General features: G+C 43.1%; 1 long non-coding RNA gene across 1 annotated transcript in view; it reads left to right on the forward strand.

Annotated features, from left to right (window-relative positions):
- LOC144142134 (uncharacterized) overlaps positions 1-18372 on the forward strand; it is a 63669-nt gene that overhangs the window by 19432 nt on the left and 25865 nt on the right. The window contains exon 2 of the long non-coding RNA XR_013316853.1: positions 2364-2391. This is a non-coding gene — a long non-coding RNA (uncharacterized LOC144142134). The remainder of the gene's footprint in view (positions 1-2363; positions 2392-18372) is intronic.

Here is an 18372-nt window from a genome sequence, read left to right on the forward strand (position 1 = left end):
ATCATTAACGGATGGGCAATACAGACTCGCCAGGACCCGTATCGACAGTCTCTCTCACGGGTTAGTTCAAGACATGTTCCCGAGGTTATAATATAAGGGTCGTGCAGTCTATAGGAGCTCCGGTTATTCTTGGAAGAGAGAAACACTGACGGTGGAGGTTTTGTGTTGGCTATCGCTGATCAAAAGCTATCACAAAAAATGTGTGCCGACTTCCGCAAATTGAACACGTAAGGTACAGTTTCCACTCGGCGTCCTACATTTTGACAATGAACTTATGATCAAGTGATTGGTAAACCCCCCTTGATGCTGCAGACAACGAATATGCGGCTCTCGTACGTCATATAGCGCTTACAAATTTAAGACAATGCCGTGCGGGCTTTGTACGCTGAAGCGGCTTTACAAATATTTACGGATACTCTCTACGGATACGGATACTCTCAAATAAAAGTTTTCCTTTTGCTTCCTGGATGGCGCTGCGATTTCTTGCCGCAAATTGAAAAAAACAAATTTTCTGACTGGATGTGGTACTTCACTGTATGAAAAACGTTGTATTAAAGCTGAAATAAAAAAGTTACCGAATCGAAGAGCGTAAAGCCCTTGTACTGGTTCTACGTATGCAGAGCCACAGTTAATGGATGGGGGGCTGCACAAGGGCACACAGATATACCCCAATGCTGACACAACTCTTCAGTCTTTGTATACCTAATTGTCCGCCACCGCCATTTCTTCGTCGGGCATTCCCTCCAAATTTAAAACCTGCAGTACTTCTTCTTGGTCTTATGGGGGATCAACTGATTGTCGTACCTGTAGCATTCAATCATGCGTGATGGTTAGTGCCTCCGGCTTTTTCTTAGCTTGTCCAAGATGGCCTAATGATAAATATGATAGAATGGGAGAAGCTTGACAATCTCGCTGAATTCAAATTTTGCAAAACCAGATAAGGCAATTTACGCTGACGGCACTAGGTAGACACCCCCTCTTGAGCATGAGAGAAGGCGTTCAAAACGTGGCAACCTGTGCACTAAGAGCCACATTTGCTTCAGAATTCTCCATGTTAAAATCAGGACTAATCACTGAAGGCAGCCGTTTCAGCCGCTTGGGGATGGATGGACGTGAGACGAAAGTTGGCCATGGCTAGGTAGCCGGCGTAGCTTGTCGTCGATGCTGCTGTGTCAAACGCTCAAGGTAAACGCCCCAGTTTGGGACCCTCGGCTCGTCAGTTCGGGACCCTTGGGCCCGGCTCGTGTCCGCCGACTATGTTCTTGTGTGGCAACGGAGCGCGCTAGCTGATAAGCCAGAACGCCACCTCTTCTACGGGTGTGCGGGCCTTCTTTGGTCAGTACATCTTCCATGGGTGGGGCACAGAGTCGAAGAACTCGGCGTTTCTGGCGCGAGCTATTTTGTGCGGCCCACTTGAGGCTCGACACAAGTTAACCTGCAAGGAGAAGATCATGTGTAAGATCGCGCACCGATCACTTCGCAGTGTTCCCCAAAGTAGAGTTGGAAGATCAGGACACGCTCATTCAGAGGCACACAATCACGTGCGCTCATTATTTTGTGCTCTTTTTTGAGCCCAACAACTGCTGCTAGTCCACGTGCAAACTTGGATGGGGCCGTGCGCTCCTCATGAGACGCACGTGAGGGTGCGCTGGGTGTTTTCTTAGAATTTATTTGTTCATGGACATTAAAAACGAGACCTTAACAGCTTTGTCATTTAAAGTATGCACCCTTGTATCGGTAGGTTTTTTCACTCAAGAATTGCGGAAAGGAATCTTGTGGATACCCTAACTGTCAGTAGGGCATTTTTGTCACGACAGCACCGAAAGTCGTCATTCTTAGTTATTTTCTTTCGAATATTGCAAAGCTCTGAGGCTGACGAGTCGGTTTTTAATCGTGAGAAAACTCAGAATTGTGCAACAAGTTTTGTCTTAATTCTTCAGGTAATGTTTTCCCCATTTGGGCCCCGCTTCTCCCAAAATACACGGAGGTCGGAGTAATGCAGAGCTGCCTAAATATTTTAGGAAATCGTTTATACGATTCATCCTTTATTCTGGTAGTTTTAAAACGCTCTTTTATGGCACTAGTTTTAAATGCGAAGTTCCACTGCTGTTTTATACAAGTGTGGCCCAATTATTTACAATAAATTAGGTCCCACGTGTTCAAAAAATTGACTTCATAAAATGTAAGCCTTCCTCTGACAAGTAATGTTCAACGGCATTTGTTTTGATATCGCTTGCCTTTTTGAAGTCTTGATTTGTATTTTGCTTTTTACAAATTGTTTTGAAATTTTATAAAGAATTCTGAACTTGTGATGAATTCGAATTTTTGTGTTTTAACCACAACAACGTACCGATTGATTTCAGAAAATACCAGAACTGCGTCTACCAGAGCGTGAGTATCTGTTAACTTTTTATCGCAGTAATTAAAAACAGCCAAATAAATAGCTCAGACTACACCCACGTGGATACATTGCTTATCTATCATATAAAAAAATACATTGTTCTATGAACGTTTATCAACTCCTGAGTAAAGAGACCGCAAGGGAATATATTGTACCGGGAATCGGAAAACTGACATTCGTACGTAGCTACAGGGGATCCACACCGACAACGGTGGAGCAGTGTGGGACACGTGCTCAGTTCGAGCTTTCATGGCCGCTTGTACATAGTTTATTCTGTAAATACATCGCTGATCCATCGTCCCATATTCGCCTCATTTTATCTTGTCGCCACAATAAATTTTGGTGGTGGGTGCGGCCTTCTTCTCCGTACTGGTTCCGCCACTTCCCCCGTCTCGGCTCCCTAAAACTTACCCCCTCGAAGCTCCTGGATTGCGTCGGCCGCCCATATTCGGCCAGCCATGAACGGACCCATTGCCCAGCCCCGTATCTCCAGCCAATGAACTGCCAAGACGATGACACCATTCCCTGTCCCTTTTCCGGCGGGTCTTCAGAGGCTTCCATCGATCGTTCATTGCGTCGGTGGGCACAGCTGTTCTGAGGCCAATGTCATCAACCTCACCACCATCCGTGACGGCATGGACTTGACTATATATTCTCATCTCATCACCGTTATACCCGTTCAAATACTGTGACCTCGACCAGTACGGTCGCTTTTGACGACGGGGAATCGTAACAGGAATGAGAATCCGAACAATCGTACATAGCTTCAGGACATCCACGCCGACGACGATGAAGCTGTGTGTGGCATGGGCTAAGCTCTAGCTGTCATAGCTGCTGGTACATTGTTTATCATGTAAATACGTCACTGATGCATCGTTAATTATTTGTCTCATCCTTACCTTGTCGCCGCGTAACAATATTTATATTTTATGTCCTATTTGGGAGAGTTCTTGAGAGCTATGAATAAATGCCACTACAGTGTACTTGTAAGACCGATAATAAAAACTTCAAGAATAACCATATGCAGATATCTGTACTACCAACTTTTAAAAAGTTTAGGCAAGGTGTTTTTGTTGCGTACAATTGCTTCTAATCAGAAACAAATAGTGATTACAAATGTGGCTTTCGCAGGGGACAATCTACCAAAATCAATATATTATTTAGGGAGTGTAAGGAGCGAGATATTGAGTCCTGTGTATTAGTAGTTGGCTTTTTTACTTCATCAAATTGTTCCCTTTTCTTAGTCACGCCTTAGGCTCGTAACATCGTGTGTGGCATGTGCTTGGTTCATACCCTTCCTGCCTTAGCTGGTACAATCTCGGAATGGATTCTAGCCTGCGAGCACCCAGGCCCTGATTTAAAAGGCCAGCCTCGCCCTGGAAAGAGCTCGTCAGTGTTCCTCTGCCCGTGTCTCCTGCCATTGAAGACAAGCCAATACTAGCTATGCTAGGTGAGCTGGTCATGTGTATCTACCCCTTCATCCCGATGAGCTTCATAGAAGCTTTCAGTAATTGTGCGCGATTTATGGCCTAACTAGTTCGATGCAAGGCATCACCAAGGCTGCCAGCTTCTCAAGAGGTTGAAAGCAATTTTTCGGCATTTTCACAGAGTGGATACCACAAGGTATGTTGTCTCGGATCAATATCAGGATAGGATTAACCAAGCCCGCTGTGCATGGGTAGAAATGGAGGTTGAGGTGGTGACTCTGGTCGTCGTTTTCCTATCTGCTGTTGCGTCTCATCGGCGCGAATAAACCCATTTCAGTATTCAAGACAGTTCCACATGGTGGGGATGCGTGGTGAGAGCGACCCATATTCCATGCGTCCAACGAATATCTGCGTTCTCTGTCGGAGTAGGCGAATCGTGGCTTGTCTTCAGAGCATACTGACATGACGTCCTAGAACATAGAATATTCTTCCCAAGTAGTTTCAACCAGTTGGCATCACAGGGAACGGTGCAAGTTTTCTCGCCAAAATGGAAAAGTCGAATAACGGCGTACACTAAGAAAGGGTAAGAATATGCAATCGCTCGCCCCCTGAAGGGCAACTAGTACACGCGATGTATTATCTTGCTTGAACAGCCATGCTCTGGCTCAAAACGATGAAACAGCGATCACAACTTCGGCAAACTTTGCTGAAGAGCTGACGAAATGTTTTGGCGCCGCTACTTCTCACTTAATTGAGGCAGAACAGATGCTCGCGCGGTGAGGACAAGGCACATGCGAGGGTTCACATGACATCATACAGGAAGACCTTAATGCTTCATTGTTACAAGGAGCCTTTCTTGAGCGACGGATGTGGCCAACCATTGCCACACAATTGAGGCTCTGGCGCTGCAGCAGACTTGCTGCAAATGTGGCCGTCCTCTGACCATAGACTGCTGCAAGTGTGGATACTGGTCCCTCCAAAGACATCGCATGACTGCCTGGGCGTAGTAAAACAGAAAAAAATTCTCGCATCGTCACGAAAAAAGTCATAACGGTTTGGTGAAGCACTGGGGAACGTTGTTACCATAAACCACCCGTGAGAATGCTTTCTGCTGCAAAACTAGTTCCAATTAAATCCAATCCAGAGCAATGCAATCCATTTACATCCAATCCAATTTAATCAAAATCCAACTCTCTCTCTCTCACCTTTTGTAAACGTTTTATTTATTTCTTGTTAACCTTTTGTGAAACTTTTGTTCACAGATGTTTCGAGTTACACAAATGTTTCGATTTACTCGGCCTTTAGGTGCTCCACCCCTAAAATCTAGGGTACCCTATTTTAATGGTACACTGCTTATACGTCCTTACATAAGGGTCCACCTGCAAATAAGTCTACCACAAGGGCTTCATTGACAAGCCTTCCCTTCAAGTACCAGTAGGCAGTGCTGAGGAAGGCTACAGGGAAGATGGTGGAAGTGATCGGCCATTGACAGCGACGTCCCATTAACTGAGCTTCGAGAAGAAATCTCGAGGAGTCGTTTCCGGCTACTCTTGCCAACCAGCCGAACCTGCACGTTAACACAAACAAGTCGACCAAGACCGCTATTGTGCACAACCTGTTTGCTACTTCGGCGGCATCGATCTGTATCTTTTCTGCTTCTTCTGCCACCCCCGCCAGCGGAAGCTTACTTGGTTCTGGAGTCGTTCGTCTCCCAGATGTCGTGAGAGGGCAAGCAACTGAGATCTACATTTAACTACCCGGTTCCACCCTCCAAACTCAATGCGTTGCCCGCCTTTCACGCCAAAGCCTCCGCGCGAGGGCTGTTCTGCGTCGCTTCACCGCATGCTTGTGCCCCACCGCTGGGAAACTAGCTAGTGCGGTTGACAGGTTAAAGTTTGCACAAGGGTGAGTTTTACATATCCCCTGCTAGTAGTGAATGTTAACATCAAGGTGGGTAGTAAGCTGACAGTGAAAACGCATCTGGTTTGGTGTATACTGGTTATAGTGTTTCTCAAATGAGCCTGTCGTTTAACAAATCTCTTGGACATAAAGGCGTGCTTAGGTAGGTGGGCAGTAATATTTCTGTGGTGTTGGTGGGAGCCTTAGCAGGTAGTTCCACCTTTCTCCGCAGATGTTGTTGTGCATAGCTACCTTCAGAATTAAGTTTACTCTATTTGATATTGCAACCCATGAAACTTTTCCGCATATCAAAATTTGCAGGAAGGTGGGGCATACTTGCGGGAGATATTTTATTTCGAAGTGTTTTGCCTGCCTACCTCGGGAATGCACGCGTAACGAGAAAATTGGTGTTCACTGTTTCCGATGACGCGCCTCGTTTGTTAGCTGTGTTCATTTCTGTGAAATCCAGCCATAAAAGCGTGAGCAAACATAACACAAAAAAATGTTTTTTTTATTCCTGGCTTTTATTTTATGAAGGCAATGGTCTCGCTCATGTGTGGACAATGAACGCAAGTTCGGGACTCCTTGTGGCCTCACGCTCGTCGTATATGCTTGGTATTTCGACACCTCACCAGAGGCCGTTTCTCTACTTGACCGTGCGCATAAAGTTAGACCGGACTACACCAGTCATTGCCCGAAATTGGTCAACCAATAGCCCTCTTCTGTTAAACGGCGCCTCGGAAGTATCCCTGGCTCTGCACGCGGGAGTGTTTAGATTTCCGCATGATAATACCCTTGCTTGCCACTAGATCATCGAATACAAAATCTAGTTCATTCTTCAGAAGCAACACACATCTGGCAGAAGCCATACCGGATGTCTTTGGCATAGTGCAGCACTAAATGCCAGCAAGATGAGGAAATTCTATCAAATGAGCCCATTAGGAATCAATTATCCCGTGGGCTGCCCTTGTTATACTAGTTCGTCAAAAGGATAGCACGTAGCGGTTTTTGTTGAATATCGTTATCCCTAACAATGTGACAAAGAACGACGTCAGCCGACTTCTTGTAATAGATGACATCATAAATGGCGATGTTTTTGCATTCTAATTTTTCTCAGTAGACCCTCAATCGGCTGTTGGCGGATTTATATGCCCGCGGGGGAGAAATAGAACACAGCAGTTTTTACACCAAAACATTTGTTCGAATATATTGTGTGCCTATTCGGCTGGTGTACTGCACCCACTACAATTCACAGAATAATGGTCACTGTCCTGCGAAGGGTGAAGTGGAAAATATTCATATGTCCTTTATATGACGTAATATTTTCGGCACGGTGTTTGTAGGCTCAACCAGCGCCCTAACGTGTTCTCCAGGGCATCGCACTGGCTGTCCTAATCCTGGAGTAAAAGAGTACCGATTTTGACCGTGTCAGGTGCTTGTGCCTGGCTTCCTTCTTGCCCAAAAGAGAATCAAGACCTCTCTGAAAACATTTACTCCGGTTCGGGATAATCAAAAGCCTCCACAACCTCTATATCCTGCGGAACGTTCTTGTACTGAGCTCTTGCTTTCCTTCGTTCATGAAAGACATCGCCAAGGCCTCCTGTCCTCTCGCAGCCATTCTTCTGAAAGACACGCTCTTTATGCAGACTGATGTGAAAACTCTTCTTTAACTGAGACAAAATGTTTGTCCACATTTGGTGCTATTTTATAGCAATTTGACCCTACGGCCACTATTAGGATACACGTAGGCTCCTGCGGTATGGTTATCAGTGCTGTGCTGGTCCAATCGCACGGACCTGCCCAAAACGCCGTCGCCTATGCAAGTCATGCGTTCATTAGGGCGGAGGGTATTTACAATATAAACGAAATAGAATCTCTGGCCATACTTTTTTGCTCTTCAAAAGTTGCGTATGAACATTTACGAGACGTCTATTTATTATAGTACCCGACCACCACTCCCTGTGCTGCCTAATGGGATTGTGCAACCCCTCTGGTGTACTCGCTTGCTGGTTCTTACCAATTTAGAAATTAGAATTCGCTGTTGTCGGGACCCGCCACACCAACACCTACTGTTTCTCTTGTCGCCCTAAACAAGCGCGCCATTTTTACGAATAACGTGATGACGATTCCTTAAATATATTCTCGAACACGTTCCCCGATGCACTCACTCTTCACGAAGGGCAACCAAAGTATACCAGCTTACAACCGTTTTTTGTAGCACAACAGGCATCACAATCATAGGCTTCACCGTACCTCGGCCAAGATGGTTTGCTTTGTAAACGGAAATATACCTCGAATTGCGCTCGTTTTGCACTTGTCTTTCCAGAGAGCCTTCATCCTGACGTCGTTCTTGATGTTCATGGCGGTGTTTCTTTAGGACAACTTAGTGTTGCTATTATACGCCCCAAACTGCATCAACGTTTCTACGGGCCTCGTCCCCAAAAAAGGGGAAACAGTTCCCCGCCTGTTGCGAGGCGTGCCTTCGCTAGCGCATTTCACAGTTGTTCTTCAGGGCCTTTGAATCCAGTACGTACGCCTACCCAGCCTTTTATAAAAGTAGGAGCTGACTTGCTTCGACCGTTTTCCAAGTCAGTAGCCGGCAGTAGCCGCCTAATGCCTGTGCCAATTACCGAACACATGTGGAAACCACTGCTCCCCCTTCTGCTACCACTCCGGAAGTCTGCAAGTTCTTCTGGACCTCATAACAGATAGCAATGGTGAACCGCGTGGGGTTCCAAGTGATAGCTGATGACAACTCACTGCAGATGTCAAAAAGCTACTTCGTCTCTGCAAATCACAGCACAAGCAGAGGGAGCAATATCACATGCAAACCAAAGGCCTGACTTGGTGACGAAATTGTACACTGAAAAAGATGTTGGACATAAGCGTATCGTCGGACCGCAAAAACTGGGAAACTGTGATGCCTTTCGTTATACACTCTTAGAATACCGCTAAGCACAATGTGACGAGTAATACGCCATTTTTTTAGCGGAACTGTTGTTACTGGCCGTATCTTTTTCGATGCACAAAGAATATCAAGAAAATGCCGACTGCTCGCAGACGCGTGCTTTGCGGCGTCCACCGACCCTCCTCGGCACGCGCAACGCCTCTTACACAAAAACTGGTGAAAACCCCGACGTGCGAAAAAACTGTGAGCGCTCATGAACGGCTGCAATGCGGCTGCTGCCGAGCCTGTGCAGCAGCTGTAGCAAAAACACTCTATCGCTGCCGTAGAGCGCTACCATTCATATAAAAGCATTAAAGCGCTAATGCACTGGATAAAAAGACAATCTGCTTGGGAGAGGTCACCGCTGCCACCATATAATCTTGCAGCCGTTACCGATAATTTGAGACCTATGTACTGATGTGCAATCCTGCCTTAGCTGAGTTGCAGATCCTGCCACCGGGACGTGGAGCCAATGACGAAGATCTGTTAGACAGAAGTTTAAAATGCTGAGGACGACTTTTGCATCCACCACTCGCTGCGAAGAAGACGAAGACCACCTCTAAGCATGTCGAGACGATTACTTGCACCGCAACCATACAAATAAGCAATGTTACTGAATCTAATATATGAGCGTGCACTTCCCACCTACAAAAGCTTCACCATTCAAGTCTAACGTATGAGTGCAATCTTCTGTGAATTTTGTTTTTCGCCACGTGCGACTACTAAGCAGCCTTTTCTACAATATCCTGCCCTTTGCTCACAACCGAGATACTTCCAACTATCGGTCAGGCTGCCGAAGTTCGCCAAATTCCCCAACTATAGACCTTGACGTGTGAGGCGAAGACTAAGCAGCGACATGACCGACGCCACGCACCAGCTTTGTCCAATGGCGGTATCCGTCTGCCTCTGGACGCCACTACACAAAAGTAGTTTCTGTCAGAACGTTCTATCAGCTTACATCGGCTCTTTTGTAATTGTGCGGCGGTTTGAAGCTCTAGAAATATGGACTTATGAGTTAATAAATTTTAAAATTATGGAAGCGTTGAAATATCAAAACGCTAGAATGACGTCGGAAGACCGTCTTTCCCGCTAACATCAAGATGTTCACGTCCCCCAACATGAGCCTTTCTACCCAGGGCAACTTTATCTCGCTCGATGAACTTCCCCTCACCCCGGGCAAGCATTCCATAGCCATTTCTATGAGGAATGTTTTTGCGGTCCAAAATAGGCAACGAATTGGCAGAGAACAATGTTAAGGCGGAGAAGAGGAGCTTCAGGTTTCGACTTGCGCCACTCTAGAGAACTTCTTGCTCAGCTATTCCTCCATCTTACTGCTGTAAACAAACTCATTTATCTATAAAGACCGTGCCCACATATACTTCCACTGTATTCCTTTCACCGTATTCTTTCATTGTTTAAGCCTACTACGACACGGTAGTCCTCTACATAGGAATGACGTCACTCCACGTGGGTGGCCAATAGCCCATGTTTTAACTATTTACCATAAACTACAACGAGGGACTGCCTAGGCCCTGGGGTGCGCTCTAACGCCCGCCTTTTAAATGTTTTAAACAGACCGCTCATTATTATTACCTATGCTTACCCATCATCAGGCCGCGTAGTAGCAATAAAATAACTACGTGAAGGTATATTAAAGACGCTGTTTTGCCTATTCACTATTTCTAAGAAAACATTAGGCTAGGTGCACGGTTTTATCACCTTTTTTTATTATCACCATTCCTCGCCACCCGAGCACTTCGTCCGTATTTCTGTAGCTGTTCACTGGTATATTGTGGGGGCTGCTTTTTTATGTTCAAAGATCTCCTTTAAAGGTCGCTTTAAAGGTCTGCTACCAGAGTGAACCTTTTTATCAAGCAATAAAGTGTGCGCCTGGTTCCAGTCACTATTTGTGGTCACACTCCTGGAGCCTTGCTTGACGGCCGTGAGCCTTACCAAGGTATGTCCTGCATGACACCGGACTTTGTTAACCCTCCAGCTTCACTCTTTTCACACTGCATCAGGATATGGCTCTAGCGCAATCCACCGATCACCAGGCATCAAACCTTACTATAGTATTGGAATAAGGCGCCTTCTACAATTTTGAGTTCCTTAACTGCAATGAGTGAATCTAAGTGACAACAAATTCGCAATGTCGCTTATCCTAATATACTTCCTCCAGAGTGTAGTACTATCTAAATACGACCCATTGTTTTTTCCATGGTGTACTTAATTTACAAAATCTATTTCGCGGACGCAATTTACTGTCCAACCATGTGGAGGGCTTATCCCGCCCCCGTTGAGTGCGCCACCGTTGTATTACGTCATGCTCGCCACACCACACCAGTGAATTCACAGAAGGAGCCTAACGACGTGTTTTCTTTACTTTGGGCACTGAGGGAAAGTTCGTGCAATTTTCTATATTTTATACTTTCTAGTAATTTATATCCTTCTGGATGTTTCGGTTTCACTTTCATCAATTTGAGAAGCTGTGAAAAAAATTGCTTACGTGTCCAGCTTGCCGAAACTTCTCCATCTAATCAACTCTGGATAGACATGTAGACGCTCTTATCTAGTAAGATAGGTAGTTGAAGTGTCGTGTCAGTGGTATTTGCACATCTTGATAGAGCGTGAAGATCGTCAATTTCTAACCCCCACTTCAAACAATTCGTCTCACCATCCTTGGTCATCCTAAGCTACTCCTCCTCGCCAGCCCTAATTCTTTCAGTTCTTTCGACCCCTCTCTTGCGTTCTTCATGAAATAACCTTAAATACACCGCTTTATTGCCGCGACTAAAAAATTTCTGATAGTCTGCTATCTGGGAGCATAGCCAGTGGCTACTTGCAGGCGGACAATGAAGAATTTTTTTTTCAACTGCTTTGGAATTCCGACATAAAATTGGCCTTCGTTTGCAGACCGAAGTTGGTCGTAACGTTTAGGTTGGAACGACAGAAAGATTGTTCATTAGGTTCAAAAGCAGTAGTTGTGAAATGCATTTACGAGATTTCTGCTTGAGCTCTCTATAGAGTTGCATTAAGTGCCAAAAATATCCGATCGTATCATACGGGTGGTGCTGCCTACGACAACATATTCCATAACACGTGCCTAAAGTGGGCAGTAGAGGGATATGCCAATTCACTCCAATGCAGTGCATATGCAGTCAAACCACCACGGATCAAGACCCATTGCGAAAGTATTGAAACAAGCGAGTGGACAGAAAGGCAGCAACATCTGTCGTTGCAATGGAGTGTTCTAAATTTTTTGGCCGAAACAATTAGCAGCACCACCCGTATGATACTATCGGACCCATTTTACAGCGTCAAGCGGATGCGGAATGTGAAGAAAATTGTCTTAGGCTGCGAGAAGACGATTGCCTTCTACAATGTGGTGTAAAAGCAAATCTTCCGACATATTCAAACCGATGTAATGCTCATGCATTCGGAAGCCATAAATGGAGCTTAGTCGTCTTCGGGATTCTTATCAAGATCGAGCATACATTCACTTTTCTGCATTGTAACAAAAATATTCGGACTTAAAGAGCCAAACATTTCATCAGGTGTATTGTAACACCCCAGAGATTAAAAGCCAAAATTTTATGCCAAGGTATGTTCGCTCGATATTCAAAGGGCACCGAACACGTGTTTGCAGAGCAACTCCAAGGGAACCTACTGTACCGGCCCTCCCTCTAAATGAACCTGCCGCGGAAATTAACCGGTTAATGTATCTAGAATCACGACAATTGGAGCACAAAGTTCGAAAATCAAAAACACAGGACGAAAACATTCTTTATTATTGATGTTTATTGTTTATTGATGTTTATTTGTTCTTTATTATTGAGGCATTATTGATGTTAATCAACATACACATTTTAAAAGGCTTTTTATATATTCATTTCTTACTGTCATTCGTTCAACTTTATTCCCTTTTAACATCCATAGCCGTTTTCTTCATTTTCCCAAGTACCGAATGTTTGTTGTCTTTCCAGGGAGTTGGTGGAAACATGCGCAAGAATAAATAAGCACACTAAAAACTTCTATCTTCACGAATACATATCACTTAGCAAACAGATAGCAGATGCGGGCTTGATTTAAACAAACCAAAGCAACCAAATTCTTCTAGAATGCAAAAATAATTACGATTCTTTACCGATACGTGTTATCTGAGTTATAATATTCTTTAGGGCTCTTCAATAATTTTTTTGTTTATTGATATCACTCTAATGGTTTCTGAGTAATTTCAAAATAAACTCATTTATTTTTTTCATTTTTGGCGTAGTTTGTCTACATTTCTGTTTTCGTTCAAGTTAATGCCCATTTGCGATAAATGTAAAAAAATATATTTTTACGACAAATAATCACCTATCTGTTTTTTTTCCTACAAACTTGTAAAATTAGGTGTTCCAGTGACTACTAGTACACCGATTTTATGACATTAAATGAGATTCGCTGAGTGAAAATTTCGCAAGGGAAGTTTTTTCCGTTTCATGCTGGTAGCACCGGCTTAAAGCTGTGAACCTAACTGTAGAGCCCCCAATTACTTTAAATCATAAATTGCTTACTAAATGAAGAAAAAGAAAAATTTGCTCTACGATTTGGTGTGCTTATTTGTGTCAGGTGGTAACAAACCTGAATCGAGAACGGCTATATTTAACGTAAGGAAATGTATTACTTCTTGCAGCATAAAAAATGAAAGCTTTATGACACATAATACTTTTCAATACACTCATTAAAACTACTTATATGTTGAAAATCACAGCTGAAGTTCTCGAAGCCAACCAAACCACCGGTCAGGCGCAAATACAAATCATGCAAACGAGTTTCTAGAACATTCAAGTAGGCTTATAAGGTTTCCGAACTATAACACAGCACAAACGTCAAGAATGTGTTTCATTTTACGGGCAATAAAATGTATTGCACGCTTACTGGCAAGCAATTAAAAGTTACCGAAGCAAGTGTTTTCGCCCGTCGAAAACTCGACAGCCCTCCACCAACCACCCAAACCTTCCTATAAGGTGGGATTTGTTTGTGTTTGTCATATTCTTTCGTAAAGCAAAAAAAGGTGCATACAAACACCCACAGTTAGATGATCGCGGCTAGTGATTTGGTGTTGCACAGCAGGGTCGCGTGTTTATCTTGGTAGCAGGCAACGACATAGCGTCCATTAGAATGGCTGAATTGTGGTAAAAGAATAAGACTGCTGTCGTGTTTGCACATCCTATGATTTATATACGGATGCTATCACCGCGCCTATAGTTTAAATCGTTGAAGACATTGTGAAAAACCATTATTGGTGCTGAATATTAATATTTATTTTTCCATCTAAAAAATAGGGCGCGCACTCGTCAAATTTTCTGTAGTTGGAGTAACACATCACCGCGTTTTATTTCTCTTTTATTTGCCTGAATCTCACAGGAGAGTATTACGTAAGCACTCGTCTGAATCCACAAATTAAATGTTTTAAACGGTAAAGTTAAAAACTGCATAATTTCGAATGTAACTGCCATGTATAAGAATTCATTGTTCCGTGTTGCCGGGACATTAATTATTAGCATTGACTGCATGGCAAAAATAAGCAGAGAAAGTGCTCGTGGCGTTTGACATTGTAACTTTATTTAAAATCCAGTGATAAGCCATTTTTGTCGATTGTGGTGAGATAGAGGGCACTTCGCTGATTGAGAATAAAAACTTTTTTGAAGTAGCCAACGCCTGGCGTTGGCAATAAAATGCCCAACTGCCGCGATTATATTGACTAAAATAAATCGAGTGCCAAACTTACAAATGAACATGACCTTGTTCATGATCGCGCGATATACATGTGTCGGAGGCATATTGCAGAGGAGTTACTGCAGAGTGCGAAAGTTCGGCCTATTATATTGTTTTGTTGCTTCAAAATTGGAAGGTTGTGCACGTGTGGGCTTACTGTCAGTGAAAATATTTTAGTTATGGGTTTTTATTTTCTTTGTTTGGCCGAGGTTCTTTCTGAAAGAAACATTTTTATTGTTTATGAAATACTGCAGGCCATAAAAATGGCCCAAGCAGCAGTGGGAGGTGGTACAACGATAATGATATGACCAATTACCCAGTCGTACAGGTGTAGAGAAAAAAAGAAAACAAAAACAGAAAAAAGGCAAAAAAGGAAAAAAAACAAATACGTATCCAAAATATTCACAAGTAACATAAATCACACTTCAAAGTAATTTTGCAGAGTTTCTAGTACATTTCCAAACTCAAAAATATGGTGCGGCAGTTCCTTCCAGTCTGTTATTGTGCGAGGGAAAAAAAAGTACTTGAATTTGGTAGCGAGTACAAAGATAGGTGTGAATTTGTCCGAATGGTATCCTCTAGTAGGACGTGAAGATAACGGAGTGAGGGCGTGCGAAAGGTCCATGATGCTATTTTTTCTGGATAGTTGAAAAAGAAATTTAAGTCTCGCTAGTTTTCTTAGGGATTCTAAAGTTGGATTTTTGTTCTTATTATTAGTTCTGTCGGGGAGTCAGACTGGCGGAAGCGATTGTAAATAAACCGAACAGCTAATCTTTGGACTCTATAAAGATTTTTTATATCTTTTTAGTGTGCGGATCCCAGACTTCAGACGCGTACTCTAAATAAGGCCGGAATATTGTGTCAAATGCGAAGGGTTTAGTTTTAGCGGGCGAGCTTTTGAGGGTGTGCCTTAGTAACCCTAATTTTCTACGGGCAGAAGAGCAAATCTTTTAAGTGTGGCAGGACCAAGTTAAATTGTTGGTGATTGTGACGCCAAGATATTTATAACTTTGCGTAAGCAAAATGGGAGTTCCTTTTATACTGTGCGAGTAAATTAGTGGTTGCTTTTTGTTAGAAATGCGCATAGATACAGTTTTTTCGGGGTTTATGTGCATGTCCCAGCACTCACACCAGTTATTAACTGCATCAATACTTTGGTTCAATAACACTTGGTCATCTGTGGATTTGACTGAACAAAACAGAAGGCAATCATCGGCAAACAGTCGCATTTCAACACAATGTTTGGCACAGGATGTAATATCATTGATGTAGATTAAAAACAGTAGTGGTCCCGGGACGCTACCCTGGGGAACTCCGGAGTTAACAGGAAGAGGACTGGAGTAGGTACCATTTATATCAACAAACTGTGTGCGAGAAGATAGATACGATGTTACCCATTTACCAATGGTCGAGGGAAAACCAAGTAAGTTAAGTTTGCGAAATAATTTGGAGTGGGGTATTTTATCAAATGCGTTGCTGAAGTCAAGGAAGATAATGTCAGTTTGACATTAGGACTGAGGAGAAAGAATGTATACAGGAAACTAACTGGGTTGTAGTAGATAGACCTTTACGAAAACCGTGCTGCAATGGGGATAGTAGGTTGCGCTCGTCTAGAAAAGTAATCGTATAGTTAGAAATTAGGTGCTCGAGAAGTTTACAAGTGCTAGTTAGGGACATTGGTCTGTAGTTAGAGAAAAAAGTGTTATTTCCTTTTTTAAGAACGGCAATTACTCGAGCAATGCGCCACTCGGAGGGAACAATGCCTTCGGATAACCGTAAGTGTAAGATTACTACAAGGAAACGGGAAAGCGACTCGGCGTAAAGACGTAAAAAAGCATTTGGCAGGTTGTCAGGACCACAAGAAGATTTTGTTTTAATGTTCAGAAGCATGGAAAAGACACCTTCAAATGTTATGAAGTCAGGATCAATTTCTACAGAATTACTACCAATGGCACTATTAAATGAGTAGGGATTGTAAAAAACAGAGTGAAAGTAACGGTTAAACTCTGTGGCCATTTGTTTCTCATCTTGAATATTTTGATCGCCAAGCACAATGCAATCTGCAGTTTTCTGTTGATTAACTTTTATGTGGCGCCAAAACTTGGCTGGATCACTCTTAAAGAATTGGGGTAATTTCACTGAATAAAATACGTTTTTGCTGGACCGTATTTTTTCTAAAAGCGTTCTCTTTAATTATTGAAATCGCAATGCACTTGAGTTGCGCTGTCACATACGCTTCATTTTCTGTGCAGTTTGGATGATTTCTCTAGATATCCATGGATTTTTGGAATGTTGCTTTTTAGTTTTCTTTGGAATAAAATTGTCCAGGCAATAGCCACAGAGTGACCGGAAGATATTCCAAAGATAGTTTACATCATCACCAAAAAAGCGATCGAAGGCTAGATCAGGGTAATCTAGAATTGTCTCGTCATGGGCTCTAAAAAATTTTTAAACACTTTTTGTTTCCCGTGCATATTGTAAGATTGATTACCAAGATGGCATGTAAAGAGAACCAATTTGTGATCAGATAGGCCATCATCAACCGATACATGTACGTCAGAAAGGCATTTTCTATGAAACAAGAGATCTAATATCGACGATGTGTGATCCTGCACCCTTGTCGGCACATTCACAGCTTGTTCAAGATCGCATACCAGCACTAAATCAAAAACAACGTGATCACTTGAGGATGAAGAGGTTAGTTTGGACCAATTATTATTTGGTAAATTAAAATCTCCTGTTGGTATTAAGCGGCTTCCAAAATATTCTACACACAAATCATAGATTTTGGCCAAAAAGTTTCATCTGAAGTCGGAGCGCGGTAGGCCGCCACTAAAATAATACAATTTCCAAACACGTTTAGTTTCAAACATAGGCTTTTATGGTCGTCCATTTGTTTCAATGGCGTAACCATCACATGAGTGCTCAAAATAACGGCGACACATCCGCCACGCGACGGTCTACACCTTCTATACACTCTAAAGTTGCGAGAAACAATTTCAGCACCACTGAAACCTTCGTACAGCCAAGTTTGAGTCAAGACCGTGATGTAAGGAGAGTATGCTAACGATGTCCTTTCTAGTTCAACGACTTTGTTGATAATGCTTCGCGCGTTGATATTAAGAAGTCGCAATGTTTATTACGTGGAGGAGGGATTTGTCAGGCATTTTCCGGGGGCTTAAGTGCCGGGGATGAACTTAGACGGGTAATGGTTGGAACTTTTAGGTGGCAATTGGTGCTGTCATCCCACATGAACCTGTCATCATCGATACGGAGCTTATCGTGCAAAAAATAGGGTTTCTTGCCGTTTGCCTTATCAATTTCAGCACTGTCTCACAGCAGTTTACGCCCGAGCAGTTTATGTTTTACATGGCAGGGTTAGAAAAAAACATGACACATATTTATTGGCGGTTTAGCCTAACGAACACGTGGCAAGGCGAAGTTGTAGAACTAGGTATTGCTGCAATACACTCCGCAGCAACGACTGATAAATGCTTTCAAGGTTGAAAGTTGAAACGAGTGAGCAGTAATAATACGGGCAAACTTACTCAGTGTAAGTATATCTAATTATTGTGAGAATTGGCTGAGGCTTATCTTTACTATGACAAGGTTACACTATGCTACGAGATGGGCATCGATGGGTTAGTTTGCGAAACATGGGGATCTTTACGCGAGCCAAAATATCCACAAATCGGCGTTCTCGCTATCCACCGCTCCTTTGAAAAAGAACACTCAACACGTCCGGGATCAAATAGAAATTCCCAAGCTCAGAAACCTACGAAAATATTTCCTTGAAATTTTCGTAATTTTAAATTGGTATCCTTCTGCTGAATATATAATTTGACGTTTGTCTGAAACGTAAGCATACATGAATAGAAAACACAATGCATAATAAAATAAAGCTTCAACACAAAATAACTTTCTTGTAACTGCGGTGG

Source organism: Haemaphysalis longicornis, unplaced genomic scaffold, assembly GCF_048455015.1.
Source record: "Haemaphysalis longicornis isolate Haplotype H1 unplaced genomic scaffold, Haemaphysalis longicornis Haplotype H1 scaffold_6, whole genome shotgun sequence".
Lineage (NCBI taxonomy): Eukaryota > Metazoa > Arthropoda > Arachnida > Ixodida > Ixodidae > Haemaphysalis > Haemaphysalis longicornis.